The sequence below is a fragment of the Drosophila suzukii genome, chromosome 3 (genome assembly GCF_043229965.1).
Source record: "Drosophila suzukii chromosome 3, CBGP_Dsuzu_IsoJpt1.0, whole genome shotgun sequence".
Classification (NCBI taxonomy): Eukaryota; Metazoa; Arthropoda; class Insecta; order Diptera; family Drosophilidae; genus Drosophila; species Drosophila suzukii.
In genome coordinates, this window is record NC_092082.1 from 5646194 (window position 1) to 5660162 (window position 13969).

A 13969-nucleotide genomic window follows, 5' to 3' on the forward strand; every position below is an offset into this window, starting at 1 on the left:
AAAGTTCTGAATATACGTAAAAAATATTAGCTTTTCAGAATTTTGTTCAAATTTAAATATATCAGATACGAGAGAAATTGTTTTGAAACAAACCAAAAGAAGGATTTTAAAGAAGAGGTTCCTAAGTCTTAATAACTTTTTTCGTAATCGCATCTTAACCTTTACTGAACCTACCTTAACTAAATAATAATATCTCTGTTTTGACCTTTTCTCAGTATAACCATGGCCTTGACTAACAACCATTTATCGATTTTTAAACGGCCATATGGTATTTTTAAAGTGCACATCCATCTGAATGCTTACCCATTGGCCGCAAAAGTATCGTTAAAATATTTTTATATCATAATTTTCGTGTCAATTCCCGTGGAACGACGGCGGTTTCTTTAGGTCCCGCATCAATTGCACTTCCGCATGAAAAACAAGTTTCGTGCAAAAGCCAGATTATTGCAATCATAAATTTTTATGATTTTCCCATTGGTTGCAGCCCGAGGCAAGGGTGTGAAAAGTGTGGGCGGTAAAAGCGCTGTGGCGTGGGAAAAGTGCTCGCATAGCGTACGAATTTTTATGTGTATTTAATAGCCTTGCAGATATGATGCAGAAAATTATTATGCTCTGGCCCCGCCAAAGTCCTCCCAGCCCCGAGGAAATGCTGAAGTAAAGCGATAAAGAAGGGGAACCGAAGCTATATATACACAAGATATTGATAAATATAATATATACTGTATACATTTTCAGCTGCCGAAGCTTGTGAGTGTTTTTTCGGCAACCATTAAAATGAAATTTAATATAAACTTAGCGCAAAATGACGAGGGCCGTAAAAAGCATATTGACATTGCCACAAGATCAAGCCATCCCATCCATCAATCAATCAGGCCTGACAGCAGCTGTGGCAGCCGCAAAAATGTATCCACAGGAGACTGGTGGCAGGCCGTACCTGCCCCGAAAAAAATGTAATCTAATCCAATTACTCAACACTGGCAAACAAGGACGAAGAAGGAGTAGGATTTTCGGCAGGGCGCTAATGGACGGGTACCCCAAACATGTCGCATATCACATGTCCACAGAAAAGTTAAATAACCCAGGGCAATCGCAAAGTATCAATGGCCAGGAAAAAGGAGTGCGGAAAAGGCCAGAGCCACAGGCACATTTACATCATCAACCCCAACTAACCAAACGAATGCGTTTGATTATTAACCAACAAAACTCGTTGGGGTGTAAGACTGCAAATCCTGGCCATGAAGAAAAAAAACACAAATTGAAATTCATTCGCATTTGGGGGGGCTCTTACTAGGCTTTTGTTAGGGCCACGGGGCTTACAAGATGGAATATCCCCCCGAAAGCATTCTATTGACGAAATTATCATTTTTGTTGCTTCAATAAAACGACAGGGCCGAAACTAATATGGTTTCATCTTTACCCTCCCCAAAAGCAGGCTTAGGCATCAAATTGAAAATGTAACAAAGGGAAATTCGGGAAAGGGAAAGAGGGGAGGAATATGTTAGGCTGATTGTATGGAACTACATAGATAACGATGGCGATGATGATGATGAGGTGATAGTAAGGGAAAGTCACCAACACCAAACCCGCAAATGAATTCTAGGAATACTTTTCTGCCACTCTGCCGATTTATCATGGATTTCATTCAACTCTGCCCAACACCTTCACCTTTAACTCTCGGCCATCGAATGGCAATTATACCCGCCCATAGTTCAAATATTTGCCAGTATTTCCCCATCAGAAACCGATGCTGACTGAGACGGATACTCGAAGCCCCAACCGATTATGCAAATTTATCCGGGTTAACGATTTCATTAAATGCCAGAACCGGCCACGCCTTATCACCCAACCGCCCCTGTGGTCTGGCCAACTAATTTCAATATCATCCACTGCCTCCAGGAGCTTGCATTAATTCTCACATTTAGCCCACAGGCCGCAGGAGGCGTGTCCTTGTTGATAAACAGCCGGAGTAGAGCTTCCGTTTAGTCTGCCAACTCTGGACTCATAACAAATCCCCCGGCCTCGTCCTGCGACACACAGGATGTCCTGGATAGGAGGTAAATTGGGTGGACACATGGGCGCAAAGCTGGGCGACATGCCACCAGTCAAGGGGTCAATTTGGAGCGTATCCAAAAAGGGACAACAGTTTTATAAACTAAAGTTTTGCAAGCTTAGACCAAAGAAAACCCAAGGGATAAAGGAGGGGGAGTGCATAGACGAAGGACTCTGTCTGGCCGGCATATTTATAAACACATTAAAAACGCTTCACTGACATATTCCGACCAGGATATGGGAACTTGATGAGTTATCAGTTGGGTGTACTGTGCAAAAAAATATGGGGAACTAGAATTATAAATTTCAAATCCCTTGATAACCGTCAAATATATCTTAAAAATCTTTAGGATTTAAAAAAGGTAAGTAAAAGGAATGGTAAATTTAAAATCTGTTAAACTCCTCAAAGTCATACCGTTCCTTTTAAGATATGTTTAAATACACCAATATCTTTTAACTTCAGAAAATAGTTTCGGCATATCTAGGGGCTCTAAAAATCCTTACAAAAATCCCTAGATTTTCCCCCAGTGTGCAACTAAAGCTTTCTGCCTCCCTGCCCTCAGAAATTAACAGAAAACAAGTCAAAGTCAATGTTTGTAGATGTGATGTGCTGGTTGTGGGCGAAATCCCACAGCATGTTGAAAAATGTCAGTTGCACATGAGACTGCCAGTGAGCCCAAACCTCAAGAACCTCAGCAGTCAAGCCACTGGAGGGAAATGGGGTTTGGGGGGTTACTGTTTCTGGTCCTCCTCATCTGAGGACCGGATGTGCCTTGTGTGATGAGGAATTGCAGCAACTTGCAGCTGACGGTTGTTAAGCTTGTCAACATGAAGCGACAGTAAGTCGCACTGGGAGCAGCAGGCAGATGGAGCCAGGTCCTGGCGTAACAATTGAATGCCACCCCTTCTTCCCATATGCAGTCTATTCCCAGGTCGCCGCATTCCAATTCCCCCGACTCCTTAACTTTTCCAGGTCAAGCCACATTTGACCCGGTTTTTATCTAAAAAGTCAACCGCTTAAATGCCATTTAACATTTTATGGCCACGGGGAGAGCGGGTGGATAGCGATTTGTAACCTTCATGTTAATACTGCAAGCCAAGTTATTTATGTAAATTACTGGCAACTGCATTGTGCAATGCCAACTGCTCCGAGGAAGCTGGCTGGCTGGCTAAGATCCCTTAACTCCAAGCGTTCATGTTTTATAATTAAGTCAGTAATTTAAGAGTGTCGGGCAAGGGAAACTTTTTTCGCTTGCAGCTTTACTTGACTGCATTCCTTGTGGCTTGCAATTTGGTTGCTGGCTGGCAAACTTTTAGCTGTCCCTCCCTCACTTCTTCTAAATATATACTTACTATATATATATATATTTGGGGAAAAGCGGGACAGAGAAAAGCCGTGCGAAAAAGCGGAAATGTTAACAACTACTTTGACATTTGCCACGGCTTTGGGAGCGAGTGTTCCGGGGTGTTTGTTTGCAAGTTGAAATTACTTAAGTGCCAGGGCGACGAGGCGTGTGAATGCTGCCGAATCGAGTCCTCGGTCGAAAGTCCTCAGTTCAGAGTCCTCAGTTAGCAGTCCTTAGTCCCCGACTGAATAAATGAGTTAGAGAGTGACTGAAATGGCTGAAACGGAGCTTAACTTCGACTCTGGCTCATAAATTAATGTCATCGCATTAAAGCGTATTGGGGCAGCTTTGGCCCGCTCGCCTGCAGTTGCAGTTCCAGTGTTTTTCAAAATAAAATAAAAATAAAAACAAGAACTGTGCTGCAGTGTCGGGAATAACAAAAGTTACTCAGGCCCAGATGCAGCCAAGTGTGAAGGACAACGGCAACAATACGTTGAATAAGAGGGGAGTAAGGGATTTAGAAAGGGACTAGGAAATACCCTGTAATCAAGGGAGTATTCAAGGATATTTTCAGATTTTAATAAGTTATTGAAAAGAGAAATATTTTAAAAAGGTTACAGTTTAAACTAGCATATATAGTAAAAATCGTATGTATTTATGTTTGTTAAAACTAGCAACCTTTTCTTAAAACAATCACAAAATAACTTTATTTTAAAAACAATTCTACGCATGAATATGAATACATTATACCCCTTATTTTGCCGAGAACTGGGAACAAAAGAAAAACACACTTGTAAAGCACGAAAGAAGGATTAAAATCTTCCGCGAACTGTAGATACCCTTGAGCAACCTAAGAACCTTGAAATCTCCATATATCCAGATGTAAGAAAACATTTTCTTTGTCGGAAGTATTTCCAGCGAGAAGTTGGACCAAATCTGACTCCAAGGCTCTTGCCTGCTGCGAAAAGGAAGCCGCTGTGCATGTCAGAGTAGAAAAATGTTAGTTAAATTTTGGTAGCTACAGCATGGGAAAGGAACAGAGGTCCTGACATAGAGAGAAAGGCGGCAAGAGTTGGCACTCGCCTGCATGCATAGTGCATAAGTCACTCACTTGCCGGGGAAGGGGGGCAAAAAGCCAAGTCGGGGCATTTGTTAGTCCTGGCATGACTTCAGGACTTATTGTTCGTTGACTTTTTGGCAGCTGCAACTGGAGTTGCCTCTTTCATTTTCATGCTCACAATCGAAAATGAAAAGCCGAGCACTTCTCGCTTTCTCCGGCATGGCAAAAAATATTCCATAAGCTGTTGCAAGTTATTAAAATGTCAGTCACACTGTTTTGTTTACCTGCTTTGGACGCCGCTTTGATTCTCTTTGTTGCAGCCTCCGTTTCAGTTTATCTTTTGCCAATTTTCTCTTAGCCAGACTCAGACTGCGACCAGACCCTGGCTCGTAATATATCCTTAAGGTATGCATTAATTACAAGGATCGTAAAAGCCGGCTGAGGGAAACCTGCGTCTTGCAATGCCAGCAGACACGAACTAAAGCCCCCAGAGATGTCGACTCTTTTACTTTGTGTTACTTTCTGCATTTTACTACCAGACAGAACGGAGGTCCTAGAGTGTGTATATATGTATGTATATTCTACCCGGCTCGCTCCCTTTATGGCATTCCATTGTTTCGGGTCTTCTCTGTAATCAGGCGGCAAATTTCGAGTGCATAGTTTATATGCCTCCCCGCAGAAATATTTGTCTCCAGCTGCAAAGGCTTTTCATAAATTGCTGCTTGAAAATTTCTCAGGGAGACGGTGAGGGCAAACAAATGACGAACTCATGTTGAAGGCTCATTTGTTTTATGGCTGACGCTTAGGCAGGCAGCTGATGTCCCTATCTACTTGGCACCCTGGTTGGCCCAGTTATTTGACACGCTTTTTTGCAGCCCCAACAGAAAGGAAGAAAGACTGTTGAGCAGTTGCCATTCATTACTGGGATGCAGGGGTATTTATTGTAACCCCTGGCACACACACTAGAATACTTAAAAACAGTCAGGCATGCATATATTGAACTTCCCTTTGCCAGTACCCAAATTCCCTTTAACTTTACTGAGGTTTGAGTTCTTATACTTTGTTTTTTATTGTATTATCAACAAAATCAAAAAGCAATTAATACTGAGTTTCTGTATTTAATTCGCTTGTGGAAAAGCCTTCGTAAGTGTTTTATTATTAAATATAAAAGCCAATCAAATACAACTTAATTACTTTTGTTACATATAGTCAACCTAACATTTGATCAAATTCTTTCAATTAAATTCTCTATTCATTTTACTGAAGTTGCCCTGTCTGCATATTTATGCAAAATATAATTGCCTACTTTTTGGGGCTGGCCAAATACGAAATCTTCAAAGGCAAAAAAGCATTGCGGCTGCTTTATCAACTTTATTTCGCCAGCGCCAAAAGTGGCAAAATTACCAACAACACGGCGTTGAGGGAAAACGAAGGGATACGGCGAGATGGCCATAAAGCAGCCTCTCTTTTGGCCCTTAAGACAGGACTCAACTGCAGGCCGCGACCGTTTTACGACTCACGCACACACACACACAAGCACCCAGCGAAGTCCTGGAAACAGTTTCAATGTCTGTCGCTTGTGTGTGTGACTGTGTGGGTGCAGTGTGCTCCTTGTTTATCTCGCTTTTGTTTGGCCCCGTTCAACCAGCTTCCACCCCCTTTTTTTCCACCACCACCGCCCATGAAAAGAGTGTCTTACTTTGCTCGGCTTTTTCGCTTTTTTCGCTGCTTTCGCAACTTCCAGGACGATTTTGTGTGCCTGTTTAGTGCGTCAGTATACGTAAATATGTGTGTGTGTGTGTATGAGTGTGTCTGCATTCCGTGCCTGCGTGTGGGTGAGTATCTGTGTGAAGTGCGTACGCCAACTTTCGTTGCTGAGCGCCTGTTCCAAAATATTCCCTGTGTGTGGGTGTATCGCACACAAACACAAGCCCACAAAAAGGAGCAATGTGTGTGTGTGTGTGGTGTCAGAGTGTATGTGAGCCATGTTGCTGGCAACATTAAAATGGCAATTTTGGGGCCAGAAATGTTGCCGGGCCGCTTGAAGTGCTGTCGAGTGTTTTGATAGCGATGCCAACGCCAACTAAGCCCCAGAGATTTCACTCATATGCACACACTCATCTTGGCAATTTTAAGCGGCTTACGACGACGATGATGCCTTCGCAGAATTTTCATTACTAAGCCAAAGGTGAATACCTCTTCTTCCATCACCATCACCGAAACATTCTCCATGCTACCCAAGTGCGCAGTCAACTTCAAAAGGCTGGCAAATTCTATGGCCTAGCCACGAGTCTCGGGGCAAACACAGATCAAATCTTATCGGGAATCATTTTATGAGCAAAATTAATACGCTTCAAGCCAACTCGAGCGGTAAGAGCGCCAGGCAAATTTGTAGACGTTTTGTTGTTGCCCAGGCAACTGAACGTCCTCCATCCACCTCCGCCTACGCTTCGGATTGGGAACAATATAATGAGCCAGGGCAGGTGGCTGGAGTGGTATCAAAAGATATATACATAAAGATACTTTGGCACTGGGGGAAATGGATATAAACAGATGGAGGTAAAACATGGATAGTAATGATATATAAATAAAGTAGTTCAACATTATATTATAAATTTGTGTAAAAAATATAATATTTACATTAATCTATTAACATCATATATAAGGTCTATTAATAATAATAAGTAAAAAATAGTTATACAATAATTTTGTTGAAATATCCTTTTAATGTCAGAATATCATATCATATTTTTTACATTCCGAGGCTTTTAAAATAACAGAATATGCTGGGGGATATGCAAATAATAAAATGGGTGTTAAAGATGGATAGAAATAATATAATATAAATAAAGTAGTTCAACATTATATTATGAATTTGTGTAAAAAATATAATATTTACATTAATCTATTAACATCTTATATAAGGTTTGCTAAAAATAATCTGAGACAAACAAATATATAATAACTTTCCTATTTCTTTTTGAGCTCAAATATCATTTGTATCCCCCGAGGCTAATAAAATAATAGAATACGCTCCCCTATATCTTCCCAATTCCGATTTCTCGCTGTGTAATAACGGGCTCACGGGCAACGACATCGTCATGGAAATTCTTCATTAACTCAACTCGGGCGCTGAGAGAAAAGAAGTTTATGTTATTAAGAACATCGAGGCGTGGGCGTAGAATGATGGCAATGGTAACTATGCTCGGCGGAAGGGGGCGTGGCCAGGCGCTGAAGGAGGCGGCGGCAGCAGCTGTTGTTGTAGTAAAATGTGTGTTTTACTTGACAAGAAAGAGATAACGGTAAATGAATATGCAGCAATTTGCACGCCCACATAATGAGGAAAGCGCTGGGGGGGGGGGGGGGAGAAAGAAGAAAGGGAGTTGGGAGGGGATACCGCCAACGGGCAGAGACTGAAATAATAACAGCAGCAGAAAAGCAACAGCATCAGCCGCTAAACAAAAGTCGATAAACATAAACCAGGCACAGCAGACAAGCGCTGATAAGTGTGCTACACTTTCCACAGGAAACGGAAGGAGTGGGCCTGCATGTGTTGGTCTATGTGTGAGTGTGTGTGGGTGTGTTGGTGCGAGGCAAAAGTAAATTAAAACGATTTTAATTACGGTTGCCAAGACGATGAATGAAAATGTCAACGATGCTGGGCGACAGCAGGTGGGCGTGGCGTGGCGTGGGCGTTGGAGGAGTGAAAGAGAGCGGAAAAATGAGACAACTCCTAAAAGCCTTTCGTTGTACCGCTTGCTGAGCAGCAGTGTGAATTATAGCACATGTACGAGGGGCTTATGCACCGAAAAAAAGAAGAGGGTCATTGGATAAGCTTCATATGCAGGGGGACACCCTTAGGTTGTAGTTCGACTGGAATTCTTATTGATGATGTAAGTATTTATGAAATTAACTCCAGTTATTTCTGTGCCACTCCCTATTAATACAAATATTTCAGATTATTTTAGATTAGATATTTTGTTTGTGTTTTAAATTTACTAATAAATTTCAAACTAAAATTGTATTTGTTGGATAATATCACATGATTTATAAGTTATCGATCTTAAAAACGTGAGCTAAACATTTTAAATTACAATGCTTTTTTATAAAGATATATATATTTACCTTTCAAAATAAAACTGAAATACTTTTAGAAAATTGTAAGCACGCAATAATAAAATCCATCTATTATCAAAATGATATTGCCGAAAACTAAAATTTGGCTTAATCTTAATATTAAATAAATAACATTATCTGATCTTTAAGTACACCTTTTTTATTCGTGTACGTATGTGTCAGCTAGTGAAGTACTATAAAAGCAGATTTTCATTTAGACACTGTTTTGTTGTCTTTAGCTACTTGACAAGACCCAGAAGCCAAAGTCACTGCCAAGAGCAACACCAGCAAACTTTAACAAATAAACGTGTGTTTTCAGGGAAAAGGGGAAAAACGTGGAAAAAGAAGTAGGAGCCGCTTCTAACTTAAACAAACAAGCTCCATTTTTATGAGGCTCTTTTGTCTGTGGCTGCCATTCCGTTTTTTTCGCTCGCTTTTCTTTTTTATACCTTATTAACGCTCGCTCACTCGCTCGTTGAAAATGAAAAGTTTTCGTGGCGGGCGTGAAATTTTTTACCCACCGCCAAAAAAAACGAAAGATGGAATGGTGAAAAGCCACCGAAAAAAAGCGCAGAAACCATGGCTTGCTGATTAACTTGACACGGCCAAGAGCGGCAAGGGAAAAGCGCCGGAAAAAGCAGAAAGGCGAGGGGAAAATTCGCGGTTTGGATGCAGCTGACAGGCAGCACCTGTCGCCGCTGCGGAAGTGTCGACGGCGAATGCGAATCCGAATGCGACTGCGGCCAACAAACCGCCGCTTGACATTTCCTTGGCGACGCTTTCAAGGAAAATGCCGCAAGGTGAGGGGTCGGAAAATGCGGTGGGCGGTGTTCGGTGGAAGGACGCTGTGGTGGCCTTGTGTATCTTATTTTGTGACTGCATTTAAGTGCATTTTTATGCCACAGATTTAAGCGTAATCCACCAGATAGCCAAAGTTTGTCCAGGGGTTTATCTTCATTAATTTCCGCAGTGCTTTTTAATGCCGTTTAACTTGGTATTAACCCCAAAAGTATGCTGTGGTAAAGTAATTCAATTCAAAAGAGGGGAAAAACCGCTGTCTTTGATTTCAAACAATGCCCTAAAGTATGCTAGGGTTTTTTTTATTTTGAGGAATGAATACAAGTTGAATAGTAATATTGACCAAGCCTTCACAATTTAAACACAATGGATTATTGGTTTTTATTGTTTGTGCATGCTATTTTTCCAACTATTGTAGCAAATAAATTTGTTTAATGTTATTTTATTAAAATGTTAATAAATAAGGCTAGAAATAATTATGAGATTAAATTACTGCTAAATTAAACGTTTGAAACGTAATATGGTTGACTTATGTATAATATTTTCCATCGATAATTTTTTAAAATATTTTTTTAATATTTTAAATACATATGGAAGAGAAAAATCAACCTATTAAATAAGCTGTAAAAAGGATTTGGATCAATAAAATTCTAAGGAACCCTTCATAAGGAACCATTCTAAGGAACCCTTCAAAAAAATTACATATTCTAGCTAAATTTCGGTAAAGTACCCAGGACTTTTCGTCTTTTTAAAGCAAGAAATTTATCTTTCATAAATTTTATAAGTTTCCTTAAACCTCTCCAATTTGTTCCACCCAAAAATGGTGCAGATTACATATACTTTTCGCGCTCGCATGCATTTCAACGCCCCAAAGTATTAAACTTCTAGGGAAAACTGAAACACTTCACTCCAAACATGTTGACAGCTTAACAGGAAGTCTGCCCCAAGAAGTACGACGACACCCCAAAAAAAAGTTGATTCCGCCCATTTCCCGCTGATAACTTTAAGCCGAACGAGGCCAAAAAGTGTAACAGCTTTCGTGGCAAAAGTTTGCAATGCATTTTGATGTGCAGCCCAAGTGCCAAAAGGTGGCAAAATGCAGGGGGAAAATTCTCTGTGAATAATTATATGGAGAAGATGAAAGGCCCCGAAGGCAGCGAGGCGAAACAAGAGCCTATGCAATCCTTTCAAGTCAAGGCTACTGACCTTTTTTAAGCACTGTTTGTCAAGGACTCAAAGGGCGAACTTTGATCCCAACAAAGGGGATAAAACAAAACCCAAATTGACCAACAAAAAATACTCGTAAATCCGTAAAGGATATTCAGGATGTCAAGAAATGCAATTTGTCGTGTGTCCCACTCACCTTGGTATCAATTTTTGGCGGCAATTTTCGTTATGTTCTCGACCTTTGTTTGCGTTTCGGTTTTATTGCCACAATAATCCCAACGAAAACTGGGCAAAGTTTTCGCATAAAATTCAATTACGATTGTGAACTCATAAATCGCAACACTTGGCCGCCTTTTACGATTACGCCCTTTGATTTCGAGCAGGGAAAGTGTGAAACTTTTTTGGTTAACGCGGCTACTTTGTTATCACTGTTATCGGGCCACGAACTCGGGCAATAAAATTACCCCGTCGCGTCGTTAAAAGTTAAACGACCCTTTGTGCTAAACTGGCGGATTTGTTAAGTTTTTATGGCTTTCGTCGAACTTTAGACAATGTTGGAGTTTTTCGGGGAATCTCTGTGAGATAGACTCGTTTTGGGCGCCTTTTTGTGGCAACCTTTGCAGTTGAAAGCGCGCAAGGAACTGTTTATCCTGGCCCCATGTGCTGGCATTTTTGTCCTGTCCCCGAAACTTGGCGTCCTGCCACGAAACTTGGCATCCACAAGTGCGCCTGCGCTGGATTTGCTCAGGAAATGTGGAGTGGGGCAGGATACACTTCCAGTCGGCATTCAACTGGTGGTTGGCTTGCCAATCCAATCTTCAAAGGACAGCCATATGTGAGTGGTTGTCGTGACAACTTGATTTGGCTCAAATGTAAAGGTTTCTCATTTCACCAAGCCTTGAATTTGATAACATTTTGTTTCGCTTTTTGCCAGTGGCAACCTTTGATTCCCCTTGCCCGTTCGCCATTAGTTTGAAATCCGAGGCTGATCTAATTATGCGACCGTTTAGCAGTGCATACTTTTCAGGGATTTAAACGAGGGTCGGTAAACATCTGAAAAGGAGAAAGGACTGGCGAATGACATTAAGGCAAATCCGCTTACAGATGCGGCGATGAGATGAAGATACCAAGGGTCGCACATTGTTTATGCAAGCGCATTAAGCTGAGGCTCAGCCAGAGATACGGATACACAGGCAGCTCTGGGCAGCATGCAGATGCAGATGGGCAGATACAGATACGGATACGGATTTAGATACAGTAGCCCAGCTCACACCCACAAGCTGCAGCAGCAACATGTTGCGGTTTTGTGAGCAGTAGATTGACCTGGCCAAGAAACCTAAACAAAACCGCATTTTCCTGGGCGTGTCGGCATCTTAAAGACAGCAGTCCAAACAGCTGCAACAGTTGAAACTAGAAACTTACAGATCCAAAATCCCAGCACAAAAACACATATCGAAAAGTCAGCGAAGCGAGTTGAACTCATTAACGGCAAAGAGTGCAAGTCGTTGTCATGTAATCCAATGCCGGATACCAAATTGGTAGCTCGTATATCTCATAGATACGCGGCAATACGTGCACACGTATAAAAAGGACTAATAAAAGGAGGAAAAATCGACTCAGGAAAATTGAAACTCGCGTGGATTTTTCGTGATTTTCCGTCTGCTCGCGCCGGCATGCAATCTTCTTTTTATATGCCATCCATTTTATTGTTTATTTACAGCATTGTTTAGCAGAATACACATATCCACCTATGTGTATATATAAGGATAGTATATTCCCCAGTCAACACTGATTTAATGGCTGTAAATTGAAATGGAATACGCGGAAAAGGGAAAAAATGTTGGGCTAGGTGAGCTGAGTTGATTTGGCCAAAAATATATTTATTGAAAAAGTTGGCAAAAAGAATTTAAAAAGAAAAAAACTTTGCGGATTGGAATTTACATTTCATAGTTGCACGCTGGCTTACGTCATCAATTTTCTATCCTTTATGGATTTTTATTATATTTTATTAAAGGCCTGACAATCCTTTTCTATTATTTTTGCATATTTCAGGAGAAAAAAAGGGAAAATGTGAAACAGCTGGTTGGGAAGACTTTCCCATAAATTTATCTATCATCTTGTATCCTTTGCTTAACTGTTTTAGGGAAACCCAACTTGGTGTTGCCATTTTCTGTTTATCTTTTTTGTATCTTTCCCTCGCCTTGCTTACATTACAAGCGGAAATTTGATTTGTTTCTGATAAATGCCATTTATTTTACTTGTTTAAGTCCTCCGACTCGCTCGTCCCTAACTTTCCATGAAATTCAATTGCCAAATTGATTCAACTTTGTTCCCATCCCGGCAAAAAGCCATAGAGCCTCGCGTTGAGCCACAGATAATTGAATGATTTGAATTTTTCTATTGAATTTGGCTTTATACATAGCTGAACACGCCCATTTTTCAGTTAACGCCCACCACCCGGACTTCCATCATATTTGGCAGTTGTGCGAAATTTTTGTTCGTCGTGTTGCGTGGGATTTTTCTATTAAAATGGAAATTGTAGGCGAATTGGAAAATTGCTTATCAATTGATGGGGGGCATATGCTTCAAGGATCAAACGGAGGCTAAAATTGATTTCCATTTCCCTGGCAGCCCCCATAATTTTTTATTCTCCTCCCCACCCAATTTATGTTACAATTAAGCATTAAATTAAGTTTTTCACTTGCCAGCGAACTTAATTGAGTTGTATGTGTTTATTTCATTCCCATGGAATTGGGGGTGAATCCCCTTGGAATTTAATTTAATCCGCTGAAGCGTTACGCCGCCAGAAAATGCATGGCGAATTTTTTCCGAATATTGCGCTGCCTTCGTTCTTTTAATTGTTTGTGCATGGGAATTGAAGACAACTGCCCGCATGATGATGTAACCATATAGACGAAGGAGGGTGTCCGTATATACCATATATTTAATGATCTCCCAAAGCAGACGGAAAGTCTAAAAGAGCTCTTTTCTTCCAGACATGAAAAGGAAACCCTTGGCCGGCTAATGGCAAGGTGCACTCGAGTTCCTTTGTTGCCAATGAACAAAAAACACAACTATTACTTATTGGTTCGTGGAAAGCAACTAGAACGGCATAGAAACCCTCTCAAGTGCCACTCCACATTTCGACCTTTGTTTCGCAATCGAGATTCGATTCAAAAGCAATACAAACACGCACTGCGGGTGCCACTTCAACCGGTCGATTTTGGAATGGAAATGGTATTGCTTCGGCTAGGAGCGTTTGAGAAACTGCGTCACCATAAATTGTAATTACCCAGAATTCACGCGACCCACGGTCTCAAAAGAATAAAGTGTCAAGGGGCGTTTGCAGCGACACTTCGCAGACCCCGCCCCATTTTCGACGCCCGCCTCCTGTGAGACGCCCGCTGGCACCAGGTACCGCCCGCCGCTTAAC

The 13969-nt window shown here is 41.2% G+C and overlaps 2 protein-coding genes across 3 annotated transcripts in view; both read right to left on the bottom strand.

Moving 5' to 3' along the window:
* PVRAP (PVR adaptor protein) overlaps positions 1–11171 on the bottom strand; it is a 29222-nt gene extending 18051 nt beyond the window's left edge. For both annotated transcript variants that reach the window (XM_036815881.3, XM_065864554.2), the window contains exon 1: positions 10733–11171. The gene's annotated coding sequence lies outside the window, so the exon portion shown is untranslated. The remainder of the gene's footprint in view (positions 1–10732) is intronic.
* LOC108012509 (larval cuticle protein 65Ab1) overlaps positions 1–13969 on the bottom strand; it is a 218541-nt gene that overhangs the window by 165080 nt on the left and 39492 nt on the right. The gene's annotated exons all lie outside the window — the stretch shown is intronic.